General features: G+C 45.6%; 1 protein-coding gene across 9 annotated transcripts in view; it reads right to left on the minus strand.

The window, feature by feature from the left end:
* The window catches only part of LYRM9 (LYR motif containing 9), a 47,015-nt gene extending 41,408 nt beyond the window's left edge, over positions 1-5,607 (minus strand). For 3 of the 9 annotated variants that reach the window (XR_002443929.1, XM_021415343.1, XM_021415349.1), the window contains exon 1: positions 4,792-5,335. The gene's annotated coding sequence lies outside the window, so the exon portion shown is untranslated. The other 6 variants (XM_021415344.1, XM_021415351.1, XM_021415352.1 and 3 more) reach the window with 5 other exon arrangements.

A 6,000-nucleotide genomic window follows, 5' to 3' on the forward strand; every position in this document is an offset into this window, starting at 1 on the left:
TCTCCCATGCAAACAAGTTTAATTAGCATTACATTATCCCAGTTTACAGGAGTCAAACTCTGAAGACAATGCTGAGGTGAGACATTGCAACGAACAAGGCTGCAAGTTTGTTGTGTCCTGTTAGTTTCTAGATGTTTTGGTCTTTCATGAATTCCCATCTTGACTGTGTATGACAAACAAATATAGTAAAACTGGCAAGACCACAGGGAATAATCACTTCTCTGTACCTTAGTGAAAAACAGCATTTAAGATGCATTCTCAAAATTGCCCTGCTGTAATGGATAGGTGTGCCTGCTGCAAAGACCTCAATTTAAAAATTATTGTTTATGAGTGTTTCCATAATGCATTGCTCTTTTTTTGATACTGAATGAACATGGTCTATTACAACACTCAAGGCACTCTGACACGGTGAAGGATTGATTTATGAGCTATTACGCTAGAAAAGATTAGTCACTATACAAACAAGCTCTAAGAAGCTCTGCTGACTTGAAATGAGGAAAAAAAACCAAAGAAATGGAAGAGGCTGGACTTTGTGTTATCATTACAAAGCTAAAGCAAATAAAATTAACTGATATTTACTGACGCATCATTTGCAAGAACTTAACAGCCTAAAGGTTTTATCTCCCACCCAAGACTTCACTGAATCTAATCTGTAGAGCACTGGGTCAAAACACAGTTATTCTGACAAAGCAAGTTTTAGCACATGCTTTGCTTCAGTGTAACTGAATGAAGGATGAGAAATAATCATACCTGTTAGCCATGATGTTGTGAACAAAATGCTTAGCAAGATGCATACAGTCAATTTGGGTCAATTCAACTGGTTCATTCAATTTGATGTCACTGGAATCAGTGACAGAACAAAAGCTAGCTGGGTCTCTGAAGGATGGCATTCCGAAAAAACACCACCACAGCAGTGTTATTTTCTTCACTGATTAAACCTACAATCTAAATAATTCAATTTATTTTAATTACTGGTGTCTTAGCCTCTTCCTCCTCTACCCCTCCTAAGAAAAAGACATTGCAGAAACAAAGCACTTAGATACTAAACTTATTGTGATTACTTCAACTTGGATGAGAAGGAAGAAACCCACTCCTCTCCTCACCCCACTATTCAGGGATCTTGCTCACACAATATAAGTGGTATGTCATGATGCTTTAACTTCTTCACCTTCTGGGGATAACATGCTGCAGAGCTATTTTAGGAACATAGCTCATTCACAAAGGTCTCCAGTTCTGTCTTCAGAGACAGAGATGATTTTCTTGCTGCTTCAAAATCTGCTGGCATGACATTAGCTTCAGAGGGAGTTCATTTGTTGTTCCAACATCAAAATGGAGCAAGAGCAGCTGCCAGGAGAGTGATAAAAAGAAACACTGGTGACAAAGAGCAGCAGGGTCATTGCTGGTGCAAAGAAATGGAGAACAGAGAACTGCAGAACTGTCAGTTTCTCCAAAAATCTACGGAGGATTAAAGATCTCCCCTCGTCCACCTATAACTGGTGCTTAGCAGCAAGAATAGAAATGAGACAGAAAGAACAATAAACAATTAGACCTGTATCTTTAAATGCCAAATTATTATATACTGACTTTCAGCACCTGAGCACTTCCAGTTAAAGCCAAGATCATGTTTAAGCACTGTGGCTGAGCAAAGGATTTAGTTACTCCTCCAGAAAAGCGTAACAAAAATAGTTTCAGTTAGAAAACACTAGAGGGTATGGAGTTCAGTGCTTTGGAGCTGACAGTCTTTGGGATGAATTCAAGCCCCGGCACTAAATCGTGACTATCATACTTGCATATACCACATAGTGTACAAACTCGGAACAAAGCCGTCACTGCAATATGACCACCACAAAAACGAAGCTGCAAGAGCCATGAATGGGGCTGATGGGCCAAAGTTGCCACACTGCTGCTTTAAAGGTGAAGGCGATGCTCATTTTGATCAACACACCTTTCTGATAAACTAACCTATTGATTTCTTTTCCCCCAGCCTCTTAGTAATTATGTGTTACCTAGAACAGATCAAGAATTTGTTCCCCATTCGACAACACAAGCAGAACCTTGTTATCTTCTAGATAAAGGTACTGACACCTTCATAAAATAAGGCAAACTTAATCAAAGTCACAACAAAATACTCTTTTCCCCCTTGTGCCTTATTAACAGGTAAATTTATTTTCTGTTTTATAAAGAGACAAAAGGTTTTAAAGATGAAAATTTTGGAAAATCGTTCTTCAAAGGAAAAGACTAATAGACAACAAATTCTAAATCTATAGATGCCTTGCATGTATTAATTATCCCTTTGTATGTTAGAACCATAACTAGTTTACAGCAAAATATTTATGGCTAGGCAAAACCCCTCAAATTCACAGGCACTAATGCTGTTGATGACGCTTTATGGTTTCAGTAGTAGGATTTATGAATAAAATATTAACAGTGCTGCAGAACGCTGAGGAATGCATCTGCAGAGTTGTACACTGAGGTACGTGTGGGCTTGTCAAACACCCACACAATAAATTATCAATAGTGCAGCTCAGAGCACCCTTTTGTGCATCACAGAAATCTATGCAAGCATTTAATTATGCTTTGTTCCCTTTAATTTCACTTTTCCTGCATTATATTGTCACAAGAAAAAACTGCACACGCATGCTGAAGGACATTTATGTACAATACTGAGCCACGAAATCAAGAAGTACCATTCTATCATTTAAAGGCCTATTTTCACACCTAGTTCCCATGGCACAAAAACCACCAAAGCCTACGTCTGAAGCTGGATTATAGCATTTTATACACAGCAATGCCATCTTTCATGGAGAATTTTAAGGTTAACACACTGCTGAGGAACATGAAAGAAATAAAATAGGGATGATTACACATTGTCTTCCACCACTTAGCCTTATGCAGAGCGCTGTCAAAAAGATTATACCTCTGCAAGGCAAGTGGCAAATTCAAGGGGAGAGTAAATCTCCCAAGAGTCAGAAGGAAATACTGAACTTGATACAATAGATTTTCAGGAAGAGACAAGGCTGTCCTCTGTGCTTCTAGACTACGGTATTTACTTTTACATGCAGTTTAAATGGGTTTAGCTAGATGTCTGACAAATTCAGATACACTACTGTACAGTGTTTGATACTCAAAAGTCAAAAAAGCAGACTTGCAACTGCTTTACAGTCCTCTTACTATGAATAAAATAGCAAGAGACAGATGCATGTCCCCATGAATAACTGTCTTCACCAGTAAAAAATTAGAATTGATCTGTCGTGTTTCATCAGCAGCAGTCACCAATCACGTATCTCCATGCATCACTGAGGATGGCAAATGAGTTGCAATCAAACTGGGCTCTGGCAGAATCTAGAGCAGTGTTTCTACCTGCCCAGTCCAAGTAACCGCTATTAGATTTTGCCAGCTCACACTCAATGGACTGCTTGCAAAGCACTCCTGCTCAAAGCTATGTAACAGCTCTAGCAAGCTCCTTTCAGCAGACTTAAAGCTTCTCGTACTAAGACATGAAGCAACAAGGAAGGAACTTACAGCAGTACATCATGCATTCATCCTGCAGCTGTGTTCTAAGGAGGTGTGATTTATACAACTAACATGCTACACTATTTCAGGTAACAGGTTTCCATCTCAGGACCATACTGAGGAAACAAGAGGCCTATTAGAAATTGAGCACTTGGTATGTCTGCAAATCCCACATTTCCTTAAATATATTTCAGCATAAGCCAGCTTCGATCTTGTTCCCCCTTGCCTTCAATAGTAAGGCAGAGGCCAAGGATGCCAATAAAAGGGTTTATAAGCTCAGCGCAGAAGGATGATATGCTGCGAGGGTGGGTCCTTCAACACTGGCATCTGACTTGACTCCATATGGACATGTAAGATAAGTGTATCCCTTCAGCTGCTATCTCACCAGTCCTCTACCTCACTGAAAAGAGCTGGTTCAATTTCAAAGGGCAAATAAAAAGGCCAGTGTAGTTATGGCATTTAGTTGAACGAAAAAGAAAGTATGTCTCACACTTTAGTTACACTTTATACACATGGAAAATAGAAAAATATGGCTTGTAGTAACCCAGTGAAAGGCTGCCAGAAGAATCACTAGCAATGCCAGGACTGCAATCCAGCTCACTTCTTTTGCTCTTTCTGATAAAAATTAATCTACAAGACAGTGCCCAATAACAGTTTTTAAGTATTTCAAGGGCAAGACATCTATTTGCTGATGTCTAACTAAGAAGTCAACATGGATCGAATTCACTAACCAAGAGGAAGTCAGGAACTAGAGGTGTAGGGAAGAAAGTCTTCATGCTGGATAGAGCATTCTGGTTCAGGCAACCAGCCCTGCTCAACAAACAGCAGGCTAGGAGTTGCCCTGGACCACACAGAGGCAGCAGATAAATAAGCACTGAAGGCAGTCAGAGCTGGTACAACTGGTTACATTTCCCCCCCTCTCAATTCTTTGAGAGCTGCTAGCATCCATGCAAAAACTGGAGTTTGTTGATGCTTAACGATAATGAAAAAAGGAGCATCAATAAACAAAACATTCTCAGAAATTTTCCTGTGGTATTATTTTTTAATATCCCGTGCATTATTTTTTTAAAATAGCCTTTCAAAGTAATTTGGACAAAGATACAGCACGGTAACATGAGTTTCAACTGGCATTTCCTCTGCCCAGACCCTGCAATTATAACGCAGTTGTAAACGAACCCTTCCTGTTTTTTTCTCCAAGTAAACTTGTAAGCGAAGTATGTGCTTTAAAAAATAAACGTGATAGCAAAACTACATAGTAATTCCAGAGCAGAATATTACCTCGTAACATCTGAAAAACGCAGCAGGGAGCTAACAAGGAATCTTAATTCCTGACAGACTGTTTCAGGACAAAAGGCTCTGACGAACTACACCGCCTCCCCCACGCGCGCAGACCACGCTAAGTGAACTGCAAGCAGCAACCAGAAGCGCTCCGTGCACCGCGGCCCCGCGCGGAGCCGAGCGAGGCTCGCGCACAGGGCTCGGAGCGCACAGCGCCAGCACGAGCTCCCCGGGCGGGCAGCTCGGCCGTGAACCCGCTGCACCTGCCTCGGCCAGCTGCACCTGAGGCAACGCCACCCCGCGCGCCCCGAGGCCAGCCCGCGTTCCCGCTGAGCTCAGCGAGCTCCTTTGGAGCCGGGGCGGTGGCAATCACCTGCCGGCCAGCGGAGCGAGGCGGGAATCACCTCAGGGCAGCGGGGTTCCCGCGCCCCCCACCGGACCGCGCAGCTCGGAGGCCGCTGCCGCCTCAGAGCGCCCCGCCAAGGGCAGCTCCCGGCCCTCAGCCGGACACGCTCTCCGCCGCCCGCCTCAGCGACCTCCGCGTCCTCACCTCACCCCGCCCCGGCAGCGCCATTGGCCCCTCCCGCCGCTCGTCACCCGCTTCCCGCCTCCCATTGGCCGGCTGCCCGCTTGCGGACGGGCGCACCGGAGACTTCCTCACCCGTCACGCGGAGCCTCGCGCAGCGATTCGAAGAATACCGGCCGCCACCGCCCCGCACTCGTGAGGAGAGCTGCCAATCAGGCCGGCGCCCGGGCTCCAAGCACCATTGGCCCAGTAACCCCTTTTCGGGCTCTCGTTTCCCCTCATTGGCTAATTGGATCGGATAGGGCTCTGCGATTGGGTAAAATGCGGGTCTCGGGGGCGGGAATCGACCTGGGGGGAGACTCGATTGGCCGGTAGGCCGGAGCGGCGCCGCGTGATTGGCAGGAAAGGTGAAGAAGGCGGGGCCGCCCGAGGTGAGGGTTGTGTGAGGTGAGGGAATCTCGCGGGGTCTCGCTAGCTCTGGGCGCGGAGGCGCGCGGTGATTGGGCGGCGGGGGTCAAGGGGGCGGGACTGAGTCAGGGAGTCTCTGCAGCGGCCGAGTCCTATGGGCCGGCCGAGCTGGGTCCCGCTCGGTGATTGGGTGGGGGCGGCTCTCGCGGAGCCTGGTGGGCCGGGTCCGATTGGCTGCGGGCGGGTGTCGGGCGCGCGCCCCGCATGGGGGCGGG

The sequence above is a fragment of the Numida meleagris genome, chromosome 18 (assembly GCF_002078875.1).
Source record: "Numida meleagris isolate 19003 breed g44 Domestic line chromosome 18, NumMel1.0, whole genome shotgun sequence".
Taxonomy (NCBI): domain Eukaryota; kingdom Metazoa; phylum Chordata; class Aves; order Galliformes; family Numididae; genus Numida; species Numida meleagris.